The 18,235-nt window shown below is 41.8% G+C and overlaps 1 pseudogene; it reads right to left on the bottom strand.

Annotated features, from left to right (window-relative positions):
- Nucleotides 1–867: 867 nt before the first annotated feature.
- On the bottom strand, nt 868–1,254 carry LOC131895652 (protein tyrosine phosphatase type IVA 1-like; annotated as a pseudogene).
- Between the last annotated feature and the right edge of the window lie 16,981 nt (nt 1,255–18,235).

The following is an 18,235-nucleotide window of genomic DNA, read 5'->3' as shown; positions in this document are numbered from 1 at the left end:
ATAGAAGCAGATTTGTTTTCTAATGAGAGACAGAAAGGGAACGGATCTGCATGAAAGGGGATGTGGGGAGAAGCTGGGAGGAATCGAGGGAAGGAAAACTGTAATCAGAATATATTACATGAGAAAAATCTATTTTCAATGAAAGGAAAAGGTACTAAGACATGTTCTACATTTTTTGTACAAGACAAAGGAGACATTTTACTATAAATACTCAGTATCTCCCTCACGGTCTTTTGCGTAGCTGTACCTCCGTGGGCAAATATTAGACTAGCTCTGCAGTTTTGAGGACTGGGTCTAAAGATATTATCAAAGATACATGCTTTTGAGGCAATGTGACTTTCAAAATGGAAGCTTCCTGTGAGAGTACAAAATAAGACATACAGAAAAACACAAACCACCATAAGACTTGATAAAAGTTAAAACAACCAATGGTTAAACAAACTTGATATATACTGGCATGAATATGAGAGAGAGAAACATGGAGTGAGCAGGGAAACAAGAGGAAAACCCTACAGTGTTGATGTGACTAAGGAATAAACCATGGAAGGTCGGGTCGGGATGCGTGGTTCTTAGTTCCTGAAACTGGTTCTGTGTGATGCTAAAAATATACAAGTGTTGTGCTGGGTATTTTGACACTGAGTCTTTCTAAATTTTTTACATGTTGACAACATTCTAACCCAGAGATACATTTAAAGACATAACTCAATATAGTATAATTTCAGGAAAGGTCAATTTGTAGAAAAAATAATCACATTTTAAGTTCAGATGAGCAGAAAGTTTTTGGTAAGTATTTAAATAGCTTGATCATAACCCAAAAAGAGAGATTGCAATTCTGTTTTCAATATTCCTGTAGAAGCTCTATCAGACTTACCGTGATGCATGACAGATTAGCTCCAAGGCCATGGCATCAGGCACCCCAGTGTTCTCTATGAAATGAACCTGTATTTTAGGCTGGTATTTCTCCAGATACAACAATTGCTTGCTGCTAAAAGTCCCAGAGCTCTCCTAAGGCTGGTGACCCAGTAGACAGGTTCTCTATGAGCCTTCATCCTCACAAGCCTTAATCAGTCAACCTAAATCTGGCTGGAGGATGGTGTGCCATTATCACAAGCACAAGGCCAGTCAAGAACATGAGCACCTTCTCCACTTATGACTTAGTGTCATAAGCTGTTCCACATACCCTTACTATGGTAGTTACTTTATAAATTCATTTAAGGTCACATTGGCTGGATTGTGTGCAATAAGAAATCCCATGTATGTTACTTCCACAGGAGTGGGTATTTAATTTGAGCAATGTTAATTTAGTTTTTTTTTTTAAAAAAAAAACACTCAATATAGGTATAAAAGAACTTTTGTAAATGAATAAAGAGATGGTGAAGAAACAAAAAAGGAAAAGAAAATCCTAAAATCCACTTCAATACCCTCTACTTTAAATTGCCAATGCTTTGGACAAGCAGTGACTCTCCTTGGAACCACCCCATGCAGATTGTTGATTCCCCTTCCCACCTGCATTGTCTCCTCCCAGTGATCAACACTCCCGGTGCCACCGCCACCTGTGGATTGATTACATGATTCGGTCCAAATCTTTGGCAGAGACACTCCTCAGTTTCGTGGTGTTTTGTCACACCTTTGTGGAGTTTCTGAAAGGCAATGGAGAGTACTCTTAGGCACATCCCAACTCCTGTGCCGAGAAGTGGCCTGTAGGAATTCATTACCACTCCACCACAAAGCTCCCAGAAGAGTAGATAACATGGCTGCTGATCTATAGAATGAACTCTGTAGATCATTTTATCAGACTCATGCCTAGATGTGGTATACCTCACTGTCCTCCTCTGCTGGTTTGAACGAGAATGCTCCCTATAGACTAATACATTTGAATGATGAATCCAAAATCGGTGGAACTATTTGGGAAGAATTAGGAAGTGTGACTTTTGGATGACTGGGGGTGGGCTTTGAGGTTTAAAAATCCCAGCTCTCTCTCTGTTTCTCTGTCTCTCTCCCCCTTTCTCTGCCTCATAGTTGTTATCTCAACATGTAAGCTCTCAGCTACCGCCCCAGTACCATGCCTGCTTTCATGCTCACTGCCATGCTCTCTGCCATGATGGCCATGGACTCACCCTCTGAAATTGTAAGCAAGCCCTTAATTAAGTGTTTTCTTTGATAGGTTGACTTGGTCATGGTGTCTCTTCATAGCAACAGAAAAGTAACTAAGACACCTTTTTCGGGTTGCCTCAGTACTACTGTATTGAAGTGTTGGTGCTTCTGTTTAGGGGCCTAAGTTCATCTCTTGTTTCTCCCAATTTCATACTCCAAACTGAGGTTTTCAAGACAGCAAATATCTCCCTCCAAACGTCCCATGGAGACCCATTTACAGAGAACAGTGTTGACCCCCTGTCTACTTTTGTTTCTTTTCTGGTCTCTCATTGGCTAAAAGGTTTTAGGTAACACACATAAATATGAAAAACTGAGTATAAAAGAGTGTAAAAACTTAAGGTGCAGGAAAAATAAGGAAGGAGATGTAAAATTAACAAAGGGGAAGGTGGGCATCCAGAAAACACCTGGCATCAGAGCATGGCTCAGGGCTGAGTCATGAATGTGACTGAATATCCTAGCACCAAAAATAAGGAGAGAAGGAGAGAGATTGTCACTATCCAAAGACACTTCTGCCGCTACAAGTAAAAGCAAGTAGCCATGACTCCAGGCAAGGAGACTGCTCTCAACCATCCCAAGAAGGGCCCTCTGCCACAAGATGCAGTGACCATACTCTTCAGTGACTAGCACAATGAATATCAATGTCTCTGTTTTAAAATTGTATTTATTATCACTATGAGTGTGAACATGATTGCACATGTACATTCTGTGGAGCATACGTGAGTATGCATGTGATTGCACATGTACATTCCCTGGAGCATATGTGAGTGTGCACATGATTGATTGCACATGCACATTCCCTGGAGCATATGTGAGTGTGCACATGATTGATTGCGCATGTACATTCCCTGGAGCACATGTGAGTGTGCACATGATTGATTGTGCATGTACATTCCATGGAGCATATATGCAGCTCAGAGGACACTTAGTGGAGCTGGTTATTTTCTTCCTCCTTTTGTGGACTCCAGAGATTGAATTCAGGTTGCCAGATTTGAGCAGCAAGAGCCTTTACCTGATGGGCTATTTCTCAAGCCCAAATATGGCTTTTCCAAACATTTCTTTATACAGAAAACTGTGCTGCAACAGTAGTAAATTAAGAGGCATTTACTATTACAGAGTTTTATAAACTGACAAATTAATGCAGCCAAGGTGTGAGTCTCTGAGAATATATATATAATATATATATATGTATATGTATATTTATAAAAATACATATTTATACACTGATAAACAGGATTAAACTTCCTATCATTACAGAGGATGTAAGATTTATTCTGAAAATTGTCTTGGAACTTCTCCACAAATTCGAATACATGGTAAATGAGAGGCCTGCATTTCTCTTTATAAGGAAACTGAAATCTTTTTCTTTCAGGAAAATGTTAAGACATTCAGAATGTTCCCTTGACTTTGCTGTGCACATTGAAGATTTTGAGCAGGCTTCAGACAGGAGGGATCTCAGAGTCAGAAGACACGTCGCTGCTTGCAGGCAGAGAAATAAGCCAGTGTGGGGCTGTTTATGGTTTTCACTGCTCTGTCTAGCCCGGGGTGGACGCTGTCTGCGCATCAGATTCTCACCCCATTTGTGCCGTTTGCGTCGAGAACACTACATGGGATTGAATTCTAAATCAGGTTTGAGTCCCTAATTGTTGCTTAAAACGGCTTCAAAAGTATTTCATGATGATGCGGCTCTTCCATAAAAAATCAGTGCATGGGAAACTACTGTTCCTGGGGATGTTAGTTCTCTTAGGCGTCTTATCTTTGGCTGCATCTCTAGAAATGGATTATATTCAACTGCAGGATAGTCAAAAATAGAATATTTGGTACTATGAAAGCTGTAAAGTGTCTGTTCTCTCAGCATTGAATCCTCAGGTCTTAGAAAACCTGCTGGACTCACAGGAGATGTGCAGAGGTATGTGGGAAAGACTCTTTGCATTGTCTGAAGTCATTTGGTCAAGTGCACTTACTACTTGAACATCAAGTTATTTTATTCTAATCCCTGCTTTCCTCCTTGGATTTTTTTTTCCTCAGAAGATGTAGCTTCAGGTATAATTTAGGTCAGTACCTTAGGCGCATCCAGACAGAGAGGTCAAATGGTTGCTATCGGCTTTAGCTCCATGGTGGTGGAGACCTGTTCTTCAGAGTTTGGTGAGTAAGGTCCATCTTTTGCAGTGGTGACATCTTGTGCCAATCCAAGTCTTCACACACCACAGCTCTGAGAAGATCAGTCCAGCAAAGGATGTGCACTACACAAACATCCTCCTCTTCTTGGTACCAAGCGTGATTCTAAACCCTTACAGTCCTTCCAGGAAACGTCTCACAGTTACAACAACCTGTTTTTGTGTTCACAACTAGCTCTTAATTATATACAAAAGTTCCGTACTTTCTCCCTCCAAGCACAACTCCTACTGTGTGCACAGGAACCATTTGACCCTGCGAAGTGTTTCCTCATGAAACTAGAGCTGGGGACTAGGGACCAAGCAGAGGGCTCTGTAGGTCAAAGAACTTTTTACACAAGTATAAGGGACCTGAGTTCGATTCCCAGCACTCATGCAAATGCTGGGTAGATGTGGCTGCCTACACCTGCAATCCCTGGACATAACAAATAAAGACAGGACATACTCAGGGCAAGCTAGTTAGCTAGAAGAGCTGAATAGGTGAGCTCTGAGTTCAAATGAGAAATCTTATCTCAAAATATCTGCAAATGTAAAATTTACATAGAAACTGGTTGCTCCAACCCCACCATCCTTGCAACATGATGCAGTCCCTCCAGCCTGCATGTCCACACTAGTCAGGAAAGTGTATGACTTCGTAGAGTTTGTATGTGTAGAGACAAGTGAGTAATAAGACTGCCTTCTGTTACCATCTCCATGAGCTTTGAGATTTAAGGAATTAGAATCACACTAACATTGTCTTGTATTAAACTAACAATTGGAGAAGTCAAGCAAAAGAAAAAATGCTATGAAAATAACAGTTCCTTTCCTTTTAAGTTCAGAAAATTTTCAGTTCAGAAAATAATAGTTCCTTTTCAGACCAGATTAAGGCAGCATGCAATGAAAAAGAGAGAGAGAGTGAGAGATCATTCACCAGGGAATGGAGCATTATGATCCCAATTTCATAATTTGAAAGCTTGGTTTAAACAGACGAGTGGTTTGAAAGCTTCTTAGGTGTTATGTTTATTGTCAAAATTACCAGGTTCCTGCTGCACTCCCAGGGAAGTTGGGCTAGCATGATGTTGGCTCGCCTTTTGTGATCCTTAGCTACAAATTGCTCCTCGCCAGGAAAAGCTTAAATCAAATGTACACATCTTTCTGATTTGGTAATGCACTTTCATGAGTCACTTGTGATAAATTACAAAGCAAGAGCTCTCAAAACGTGAGCTGAGGCTTGGCAGGCTGTGCTTAGCGATGTATCATTTGCTTTTAAACGTCATGAATACCAACGAGATTCCTCCCTTGGCCTCACTGACTCTGTGAGCTCCCAGCCTGACATGAAAACATTCCTGCTTCTATATTCTGTGTGTGTGTTGGGGGTGCTGGGGGGGAATCAGCTATCTTAAAATCCTGAAACATAAGTCTGGGGAGCAGAGCAAACCATCTTCTACTTTCATTTTTCTCCATTCACATACTAGTTATAATGTCTGGAAAATGTATCACACTTTATAGTTAATTTCATATTTCTTTTTAATACATATTTCAATTTTAAATGATACATAACAACATGATAATTCTTCAAATTGAGTACCATGTGATGGTTTGGTTATACATACATACATATATATATATGTATATGTATATAAACATTAAAATCAAATACAGTCCATCTCTTCAAACATATCATTTCTTCATGAATAAAACAAAAATTAAAAAAAGAATCACAAAGCAACAAAACATTCTCTACGTTTATGACGTGCAGAGGAGATATTGTCACCTTAAGTCACCTACACTGAATCTTGCTCCTGTGTAATTGCGACTTTGCATGTATCCATCAACCTCTTCTCTAATACAGGAAAACCTTCTCAGTCACACATAAAGCCGAGTATGGTTTCTCTTTTACATCTAGACAGGGATGCTGGCATCGTGAGGCTTGAGTGACATCCTCTCAGTTCTGTACCCTGGAACTTCCCATTCAACATACATCTCCTGTCTGCAAGCCCACTCAAATGGCTCCCTGCCTGTAAGGCCAGGCCCCGCCCCCAACCCTCCTGTCAACAAGGTCACTGTCCTTCCAGGACACAACTCTCTTCAACCTTCTCTCTCTTACACATCTTTCTGGATGTGTCCAAACCTTCCTTTCTTTAAAGTAGATTATTCAGTCTTATAATATTTATACAAATAAACTCTTTTTTTACAGAGCAAATGAATGTTGTAAGCAATGCTAAAATTCTCCTTAGTTCCAATGCCCAACTCCAGAGCTGATGCTAGAAGTCTGCCCCAGACTAACCTGCATATAGAAGCCAGGAGGAAGTCTTGGCCCCTTGGGAGCTGCTAGCCCCTCCCAGGCCACACTGCTGGACTCTGTGGCTCAGGGGATCGTGGATGGACTCATGAGGGACTGTGCCAGTTATTCCCTCATCCTACAGCTTGACAAATGAAGTGACCCAAGGTGACCTTGACGTAGATGGGCCGTGCTCACAACTGGGATTGTATGGATGGGAATTGTCACCATGTGGGTTGATGTTGTCATTCCAAGGCAGCGGTGTTGAGCCCTGGTAAGCAACATGGCTCTGGTTATTACAGCAGAGTCGTCTTTGCCCATTAATTTCATGAAACCGTCTCCTCTAGAGTCCTCTGTGGCTCCAGCTCACTGTGCAGTATGAAGACAGTTCTTCAACTGAGCTGCAAACCTCAGAACATCCAACATTAAAAGCATATGGAACACCCAGATGTTTCTCTAAGGTGTTAGCCTAGAAGGAAGCCACACAGAGCTAGAATGGTCCCCACTATCGTCTTTAGGAACTAGACTTTTAAATGGCATGAAATGCGAGTAGGACAGTGCAGCTCTGGATTACTGGGGATTCACAGCCACAGCCACAGACAGGGTTTTCGTGAGGAAACTTGCTGGTCAGTGTGTGCAGATGTCCGAGGGGACCTGCTGGTCAGTTTATAGAGATGCCCAAAGAACCTGATGGTCAGTGTGGACAGATTGTGTTAAAGAGTAAATTTCTGCAGCTGTTTCTGATAAGGAAGCCCACAACAGGCAGAAAGAAGGCTCCATTGCTGAAGCCAGATGAAATACCTACTTTCCCATCAAAGGAAAGTCATGAGAAGGACTCTGGAAGACTGGGTGCTTGTGTTGAGGCCACATTGTTCTGGGGGTGGGGGAGGAGAAAGAAAATGATCAAAATACATTGTATGGGAAATAATTTTAAGTGAATTTTTAAAGAAAAAATGTATTTTATAGATACAAGTGTTTGCCTGCAGGTATACCTATGTACCATACATGCCTGATGCCTGGAGAAGAGAGAAGATGGCATTGGATCCCCTGGAACTGGAATTATAGATGGCTGTGAGCTACCATGTGGAGGCTGGAAGTTGACCCCTAGCCCTCTGGTGGACAAGCAGCCAGTACTGCTGGACACCTGAGCCATCTCTCCTGCCCTGATGGTTTCACTGGAGACCAGGTCTGTGCTGGGTTCTCCTGTAATTCTCTTTGGATGTCTGTCCTCTAGAGATCTTCACATTCCCAAAGGTGTCCACCAGTTCTCTTTGTTTCAACAGCCTGAGTGAAATCTATGACTTTTCTTCAAAATGCTAAGAAGCCAGAAACCAGATGATGTCATTTAATGGCAGAGAATTTCTCTACAGAGAGACCTAGATATTCTGTGCAGTTCTTCATGTCCTGGCCACATGTAAATCCAGAGCAGGTCACTACAGGATACAAAAGTAGAGCCCAGGCCTTTAAAACAAACCTGCTATACTCCCCTGCTACTGATGGACAAATGCCTTCTAAAACAGACGGCCATAGTCTGGGCTGTGAAACATACCATCACCTTGTTTGGAGAAGCACCCCAGAAACAACACAAGCCCACAAAATTAGTCAATATTTTTGCTGTCCAAAAGCAGGTAGTATCTATCAGGTCAGTATCAACTGTGGTCTTAAGCAGGCTGCTCATTGAGAGACTATGGAAAACATTTGTCTTGGCCTCAGTTGTACACAGTGTGGATGCCTGTAGCTGGAGTTTTCTCTCTGGGTCCCACCAAGTCCTGGTAGTCAATGGATTGGGAAGAGTTTCCACCTAAAACCTGAGAAAAAAAAGATTATAAAATGGAGCTAAAAACCACTTCCTAGTTGTCTCTCTCAAGTTAGCGGCAGCGTGTGGGTTTGAGCTGCTCTATGGTGGGTTCATGGAGTGCATGCGGGCTTGACCTACACTATGTTACACAGAGGTGTCTCCAAGCTGCACACTATGCTGTGTGTTGGATATAGTTTTTGCTAGTTTTTAAAAAAAGACGTTTCTGGGCTATATGCTGCTTTGATAAAAGCATAGACCCACTGTTTCTGAGAGTTGATGGCTCCCAGAGCCAGCAGTAAAAGTTCCACCGCCATGTTGGGAAGCTGAGGTGGGCGGAGCCAGCAGCCAAAGCTGTTATTTTAGCCCTAGTAATGCTGCAGTTTAAAACAATAGATTCACAATAAGACAGATTCAGATGGAACAGGACTTTAAATGCTTTGCAATGTATGTAAAAATGTATATAGGCTTGGAAGAGAGAGAAAAAGGAATATATACAGTTATATAAAGAAACAGATAGTTTTTAAAAATAAAGTTTTTAAAGACACAATAAAGGTAATATAAAAAATAAGCCATGTAAAGATGTATATCACACAGAGCATCTGGGTTATGTTGTCATCGATATTCTTAACTGCAGAAAGACATTTGTTGAGTTAAGCCAATATATATATTTTAAAGATACCTTGACTTCAAAATTTGGATGTAAGGATATGTTGCTTTGGAAAGGAGGCTCTGCTTTTGTTTCCACAGAAAGCCAGAGGCTATGGATTTGTTCCAGATTAGGATACATCAGGTTTGACTAGCCAAGACCCTCTGAAAGGTCTCCGATGACACCATGGCCCATATGATCCAACATCCAGAATGGTTTCAAGGCAACTGGCTCAGACAATACAGCCTCACAGACTACCCCATAAGCCTAAAATTTTCTTTGTGTCCCCATAAGATACAGTGCCCCCATTCAGCAAGAAGTAATATGAGAAGCTACACCCAAATTCCCAAATATACCAAGCTGTCTTTGGAGACAAGATTGGCTCACTCCTTCTCTAAACCCAAGCATATTGCTAAAAAAAAAAAAAAAAAAAAAAAAAAAAAAAAAAAAAAAAAAAAAAAAAGTTAAGAGATTCTTCTGTCCCACATCAAAAGAGCCCTCTGGTGTGGGGCAGAGAAAAAACAATTTAAAACAGGTTGACTGTAAATGCAATCTTTTTCTAAAGAAAAAATGGGGATATCATATAGATATGATAGGATGAAAGGGTAGATTAATGAACCTACTTTTAAAGAGCAACAACTTGTTTGAAATGTTTTACATTGCTATAGATTTTAGTTTGTTGATACAAATTTAGAGTTGATTTTGTTATACTGTATATATATTTCTACTCTTGTTGGAGGTATTATGTTTATGTAACTCATTTAGATTATAATGGATAATTAAGAAATACAGATTAATAATTAGTCTTCTATGATAGTCAAACTTGTAGCATGTTAGTTAAGTTTTCTAGGTATACATAGATATATTTCAGATAGATAGGTAATCTTCAAACACTTCAAAGGCCTACAGAATATGGCATTTAAAATGTTTTAAAATTTTAGACTTTCTGGACAGTGAGACATGTCTGCTCCTGGCAGCACAAATATACTTCAGAGAGGAAGATGTGCATCGAAGATACTCCATACGGAGTTTATCTTCTTCTTGGCAAAAATAGCCATTTGGGCAAGAAACTGTTCTTGCCTGGACTGCTTGATCAACTGGACATGCAGGATCCATAGAAAGGTGACCACTAAACTTTACTTGGCAAAATGGTCCTTCAGGTTCCTGCTTCACAGAGGAAACCAAGAGACATTCTACAGGACACAGAGAAAAGTGACTGAGAGACTCTAGACCTGCGGGCTGAAGACAGATGCCCCAACTTCAGAGAAACTTTGGGTGACTGTCCAGGCTGTCAGCTGTCTCTGTCTACTCTCTCAGGACTCCCGAAAGTTGCTTGCGTCCTTCTCCCATTTCTCAGGTAGTATTATATCCTTCTGAGGTCTTTGATGTAGTTGAAGCTAGATAGTTACAATTTTCCTTAGTTATGATAAAAGATAAGTTAGATATGAAACCTTAGAATCACAAATATAGGATTGATAGGTTATCTTCTTTAATTTTGCCAAATACAAATAGACTAGATATTATAAATAGACTAAATATTGTAACTGTAATTCTTGCTTGATAATTGTTTTGTTATATGTAGTTTTACTATGTGAAAGTTAAAACCTTCCTTTTTGAAAAAAAAAAAAGAACAGGGGAAGTGCTGTGGATATCGCTCTGTATAAATAAAATGCTGATTGGCCAGTAGCCAGGCAGTAAGTATGGGTGGGACAAGCAGAGAAGAGAACTCTGGGGAGTGGAAGGCTGAGGCAGAGAGACACTGCCAGCCGCCATGATGAGAAGTAACATGTTAAGATATCGGTAAGCCACGAGCCACGTGGCAACTTATAGATGAATAGAAATGGGTTAATTTAAAATATAAGAACAGTTAGGAAGAAGCCTGAGCCATCAGGCCAAATTGTTTAAATAATATAAGCGTCTGTGTGTTTATTTTGTAAGTGGGCTGTCGGACTGCTTGGTGGGACCCGGAGAGAAAACTCCAGCTACAGGATGCCCGTGAATGTAGATTTGTGTCACCCAGTAAGTTTTCTTCTCTGAGCAGCTCAAAAAGGAGCAGTGAGAAGAAAGTGGGACTATCTCAACACCACAGAAAGTACTGCTTTGGTTTTTGGCATCTGAGTGAGGGAGCTTCGGCAAGCTTCAACTTGCAGACACTCTCATCTGTATCTCTATCGCTTTCACAGTGGTCAGTTCTAAAACTGTCTTGTTTCTCCACTTTCAGTACTGTCCTATATGCTGATTTCAAATGACCAAGATGGCTGGAGTTGATTGCCAGAATCATGGCATGCAGTTCTGTTGCTAGCAAGATGGCGTATGTTCTGGAGGATAAGGAAACATGAGCCTGTTACATAAAAGCACTTCCAGCCTTCTTCTGACAGTAACCAAGAAGGGGGAGGGGATAGATATTTTCCTCTTTACTTTCAAATATTTTATTATTTATTTATTTATTTTTGTGTTTTGAGATGAGGTCTAGGGTAGCTGATGTTGGCCTTGAACTCACGATGCAACAAGGACAACTTTAAACTTCTGATCCTCATGCCACCACCCCCAATTACTGGGATCACAGATGTGGACTTCCACTCCCAATTTTTATGTGGTACCATTGATCGAACCTGGGGCATCACACACACTATCTATCTACTCTCTATCTACTGACCTAGACACCCCGTCTTTTGTTTTGTAACTGTCTGACAAATTATCATGTTTCCTTATGACATTTTCATATACACTTAGTTTTAGCAAATTCCTTTTTATCAAAGGAGACACATTACAGCCTCACAGTAGATAGTAACAACAAAATTATGAATATCAGTACTTTCCCCAAATACAGCATATCTTTTTCTGTGATCATTCAAATAACACCTTCCATCTATTGAGATCTCCACACTGAACCATCTCTTCTTTAGTAGCTGTGTATGAATTGTAGTGCACCATCCATGCCACTATGGTCCTACCTATGTCAATACAGTAAGCGCAGAGACTTGAGGTGTGTTCACCTGCTCATTTCGACTCTTCACCTTGTCCTCCTCAAAGGAGTGAAGGAACAGACCCTTGATAATCTTTTCAGCAATCAGCAAAGTGTGTGGAGCTCCCTGTGTTTTTCAGATGATGAATTAGAACTCCACGAGATTCAGAACTCCCTCGGGAGCTGACCAATCATCCATGGAGTGAGTTTCCTCCTCCACAGCACCTTCCTGTTTGAACTTCCAATGGGCAGTGACAGCATCCTAGACAGACATTGCCACCAGTCCATTTTAAATGTCTGGAAGGCAGTGTGGATGGATGCTTACATCTCATAAGCATACAAGTGCATTTACATAACAAAACTAGAACCTCGATTAAAATGGCTGAATTCAGCATGATAACAATATATTCAAAATGGTGAAAACCGGCCATGCTTGCCACTCCGGGGTGCGTTTATGGTGAAGTCGACCTCTGGCCAAACAGTTTTGAAATTATATTTTCACATAGATTTCAAACTGCCCTTGTTTTCCTGTGTGTTTGCAAAAAGTAGCCCTTTTCCCTCCCACATCCCCCACTGGAGAGACGCGGTTGTGTCCAAAGGGCTGCAAGGAGCAGAAAAGAGGCAATTTTCTTTGAGGTAAGCAGTCCAGCCCTTTATTTAATAAATTTATATGAGATTTTCCTCGCAAAGAACTAAAAAGAGGAGAAGCAGCAGTAATCAAGATGTCTTAATTCTTTGACATAAACATACACACAGATTAATGAAGCTTGCAGAGATTCTTTATAAAGGAGAGATTGCTTATCGATCCATATCAAAATTTTCATGCTAATCCCAGTGAAGAGATAGAGTATCTGGTATCAGAGTTAATAATCTGAGTGCAGAGCTGTCCCAGACAATTCCGCCCAGCGTGAACTCTAATCAGTCCACGTCGGCTCATTTCAGCGTGCCTGGCGTCTCCGGCCCCATGTCCCCGCACCGTGCCACCGCCTCGACAGTGATGGAAGATATGATGTAAACATGTTGACAAATTAAATTTTTACATTTCAGAGACGATTTGCTGAGGACGCTGGTGTCTAGAATATGGGTCTGATTATAGCATTCCATAGGTGCCCCAGGATCAATTTCTTTGTTAGGTTTTGTCTTTTTTTTTGACCTCAGGCATTGAGTTGCTGCTAAGGGCAATTCTCTGTCTGGAACTTCAGAGAGTGAAGGAGATGGGGAAGGGAAAGAAAATGTTTACGTGTTGAAGAATACATAACCACACTTCTTGTTTACCGATAGCTTTGCCAAGCACAAAGCTCTATGATTAAAATGACCCAATTTCAATATTCCCGATGCATAGCGCTCATCCACCAACATCTAAAATGAGTATTTCCCAAAGTGAAATAGAACAACAATAACAAAGACCCTCTTCCAATTCATTCAAAACATGCAATTTTCCTCCTGGAGAGCAAAGAGCAAGAACTTCTTAGGATAAATCCAGTTTTTGCTCCAATACTTTGAGGCATTCCAAAGTTTAACTTGAAGTTGTTTATTTTACTTTAGTGGATCATGAATGGGAGACTAATTCTGAATTTGTTCTGGGTGGTACAATGATTAAATTGCATTAGTTCAACACCACCAGCGTTTCCAGTTAGGTGTGTATCTCTCAGCACACTTCTGATTGTCTTTAGTGAGCTTTTGATCGTCTCAGTACTATTTTTAAAATACAAATAGTAAAGAAACCATCTTCTCAAGTGAGGAGTAAAAGCACCGTATGTGAAAAGCCAGCAGAAGCCCGTGTTAAACATTCCAGCTCCATTGCTGGTGTCACCAAAGATTTACTGACCTTAAGAACTGATCTGCCTAGACCGGCCCTCAGAGCTTCAAGTCGCCGAGGTGCAGTTGAATGCTGAGTTCAGTTTCTCATTTCCACCTTTGTGCTTTGTTCTTACCACCACTGATGATAACCTGGACAAACTCTAGAAACAAACCATGTTTTTTTCATAAAATAATAACACAACGAAAATGCTCATGTGTTTAATCTTTTGTTTGAACATACCTTTAGATCCGAGTTTCCTCTACAGTATTTTAAGTAAATTTCATAATCTTTGTCTAAATAGTGAGGGAAAAGTAAGTCATCACTAGGTTCTGAGTTAAGAAGGAAGGGAATATAGAAGCACATAGTGATTTACTAGGCTCTGGCAATTTAAATTAAGAAACTGTTTCACCTGGAGATTATAAACTCTGGTACAATGTTTTGACTCTGTTTTGAATAAATAAGGATCTAAGCATTGTGTTTCAATATAACATGAAAGGAAAAAAAAAAAGATTGCAGAAAAATAAAAGAAACCAGACCCCTTGGCTGCATCTCTCAGCATCTTAAGGTAGCATACAAAATATTCTCCTTGATTCAAGCTGGTGATTTTCATTCTTCATGGCTGCTGTAACACAGAAACTGAACCACAGACTACCTGTGACACATTCCAGAGGACAGGTGTGCAAAGCCAGGGTGTGAGCAGGACCGTGTCTGCTCTGAACCCGCCAGGAAGGTCTTTCACACCACTCTGCTTCTGGAGCTACCGGTCACGTGTGGTTATGTTGCTTATGGATATATCACTGCAGCCCCTGCCTCCCTCATCACAGGCCTTCTGCTCCTTGGTAGTTTGTATATGTAACCAAAGCTACCCCTTCTAATAAGGACAATAGTCATGCCCTTGAGGTCCATCCTGACTCGGTGTGGCCTCTTCTTTTGTTTTTGTTTGATTTTCAAGACAAGGCTTCTCTGTGTAGCCCTGGATGTCCTGGAACTCACTCTGTAGACCAGGCTGGCCTCAAACTCAAAGAACCTCTTGCCTCTGCCAACCAAGCGTTGGGATTAAAGACATGAGCCACCACTGGCGCCAGGTGACCTCTTCTTAATCTAAGAGAGATGAGCACGTCCTCTTTCCAATTAAGGTAATCCGTAGGTTCTGGAGATTAGGACACAGATGCATAATTGAATGGGTACAGGTCAATCCACCCCAACACTGTGAAGATATTTTGCTCCTAGGTTTATTATTTTAAGAGTTGGCTTTTATGCCTTTGGTACATTATATGGAAAAACATCATCTTACTGTTCTTGCTTCTTCATTTTATTTATGCACATATTTGTATGTCAGCATGAAGTTTTGTGTTTTCTTGTGTGTGTGTGTGTGTGTGTGTGTGTGTGTGTGTGTGTGTGTGTGTACATGGAGGTCAGAGGATAACCTACAGAGGTCAGTTCTCTCCTTCCACCATATGGGTCCTATGAATCTAACAGTTGTCAAGCTTGGTTTCAAGTGTCTTTAACCATCCACCCACCTCCCTGACTCATGATATCAGAATGTTTTAAGGATTGCAACAACCTCTGGAGAGCCGATGTCTGTGGGAGGAAAGTTTGACAGAATTCCATGTCAGAGCCATAAGAACAACCGTTGCTTCTACCTCTTAATACCTCCCATAGGCAGCACTCACCGGATGACAGCTAAAATGTTACTTCTGCTCCTCCTTCACATCCTGGAGAAAGGGTCCAGGGTATACCCCTGCTTTACAGGTATTAACCACCACTGACCTCCCCGGCACTACCAATGCCAGTTGACTCATCTGCAAGTCTTTAATCCCATAAGATAAAGAGCTGTGCACCATCCACTATTCCGTCACTGTTCGTCCTTCGCAGGCATGATCAGCAGAATAAATACAGTGTTGAGTTTCATTTTTCACTTTACCTCAATGATCCATCACAGACAAAATAAAGGGAGTGTGAGTTCCCAGAAGGTACAGAGTGAGTTCTGGCTTCTTGTCCTGCAGGCAGTGGCTGGAGCTAGAAGCGGCTTTGAGGGTGCAGGAAGGTCTGGGGGCTAGGGAAGGACTCCTAGGTGAGTGGTTTGTGGTTGTTGTTCATGGGTCACCTTTCTGGATGCCCAGGGGCTCCATGTGTCTACCTGGCTTGGTATAGCGTGGCAGCCTGCAGAGGACATGGTTCAAAGCCAGCCTCTGTGTGAAGATGGAGGCCTGGTGGCACTGGTCAGTTTCTGTGGTGTAACTACTCCAGCCATGCCTAAGTGAGTCATAGAACAAGTGGGAACAAGACCCTTCCCACCAGCCAGTATGTGTAAGTAGCCCCAAAGGCATGGGTGATAACTTAAAATCCAAATTGGGAATGATGTGTTCGGGGCATATGTTTGTTTTTCATGTAATTTTATTTATAATTTTATACAGTTTAATGTTTAGCAGAGGCTGTCTTGGAGAGCCATTACAGGAATCACTTGACAGTTTTATATCATTGTTTAATACTTCACACTGCCCTGGGTGGGCACCTAATCCTTCCACTTCTTGGTTCAGTTTGTCCCCAGGCATTCTGATCTGCCCCACTGGATTACAAAAAGAAGCCCCAACACCGTTAGTCACCAAATTTAAGTATCTTCCTAGATACCAGGTGGACTGTAGCCTTGCCATGTGTGTTAGACATTCTATGGTAACTATCTACCGACTGCAACCCTCCCATGTTATCTCGTGACCAAGCAAAGTGGTGACTCCCTGAAGACCAGCTGGGTGAAACTGAGTTTACTGGGGAGACTCTGGCAGGTGCCTCACTCCTCCAGCACATGTGGAATCTCTAAACCCACATTGCCCAACCTGCAGGCAATGACCCCACCAAAGAGGCTCCACTTCCAGCAGCTGTCTACCTATCTCAAGGAGGGAACCCCTGGGTCCTCTAATTTACATATATTTCCATATCATGATCTATTCAAGCCTTTGGGGGTAGTGGGGGAGTATTTCACCTCAGAGGAAATGGCACCTCAGCCATGCAGTCTGTTTGTCCCCACACTTGGATCATGGTGGATAGGTCTTGAGATCCTGATGAGCGCCTCTCCTCACCTCCACGTTTGCAACAAGTCTCACAGTTCCCTTCTGTTTGTGTGTTTTAAAGGCCTAGTAGCATCCACCTGTCTGGCCCATCTTTTTGCTGCACCTGAATGCCACTCACAGATCGGGCAGTTCATACACTGTGAATGGCTTTGGAAGGTCCAGCATCAAGGGCTGGATCTGTGGCTTTCTGGCTGGTAGGGACTCTGCTGAGCATTGAGGCCAAAGTGGCAGGGTGTCACATGGCAAGAAGACACACCAGGGAGAAGAAACCAAGCTAGCTTTGTTATCAGACCCGCTCTCAAGACAGCCCATCAACCCTGAGTGGCATGAACAAATCCCCCTTCTTAAGGCTCTGCTAAGAGTCTGGTGGGCCCACCAGGGCTCCAAGATGCTCCTCATTTCCCCCATAATTCCCCACTTGACCTTTTCCTAGGCCCTCAGTCTGCTTCCTTCTTCCTCCTTAAGGACTTTGCATAATTTTCATTCCCCACTCAACCTTCGGGATGCTTGCTTTACTCTAAGTCTATCCTGTGAGTATCTACGCAGTCAAGACTGGAATGCCTGCACTGTAGGAACATCTCATTCCCACAGCTGACCATGTGAAGCTTGAGCATGCAGCTTTTGTCTGTCTGAACGCATCAATCATGTCTGGCATGCTGCACTCCTTGCTGCTATCCAGTGTGGCCTGCAAATCTTCCCTCATAAGTGATGGCTGAGGATCCTGTGATTAACACCCTTTAAAGCAGTGTGACATCTCTTGATTTAAGCTGATTTTCTTCTGAAGGGCTCTCCAGGCTCTTTAATATGCTAATAGGTATTGTGAAACACCACTGCAGTGTGTGACCAGGCTTCTCTGGTTTGCTAACGAACATCTATCAACAGTCCTTGGTCATCTGTGTCTACAGTGCCATTTGGACATCCTGACAGCCCTTGATGAGAGTCCTGAGATCATAGCAACTGCTAACACTGCCTTGCTCAGAGGCTTATGAAGATGGCTACATATTGGTTATAAATATTCAAGTAGGTGTGCTTCATAATGACTGTATGATCATTTGATGTCGATGATTTGTGAATACATTGCCAGAATCAATTGTTGAGATAGGTGTGCCAATTTGTAAAAGAAGAAAATACTTTTAATACCATAGGTGAAAATTGTCTATAAAATGTAGCCAGGATGAAGGAATGTTTGTCTACAGAGACTCTGGACACTCCTAGATAAACGGCGGGATCAGCTTTGAAGAAATAACCTAAATCTGGCAGTAACACACCCACCTAGGGTGTATTTCCTGTGCCACAAGAACTAAGAGTCCAAAACAGAAGGGTCCACAATCATGTCATACATGAGGGTTATGCATGTTGGTGTGTGTGTGTG

The sequence above is a fragment of the Peromyscus eremicus genome, chromosome 19 (genome assembly GCF_949786415.1).
Source record: "Peromyscus eremicus chromosome 19, PerEre_H2_v1, whole genome shotgun sequence".
In the NCBI taxonomy this organism is placed as follows: Eukaryota; Metazoa; Chordata; class Mammalia; order Rodentia; family Cricetidae; genus Peromyscus; species Peromyscus eremicus.
Note: the sequence above shows the minus strand (reverse complement) of the source record. Positions and strands in the feature narration are given on the sequence as shown.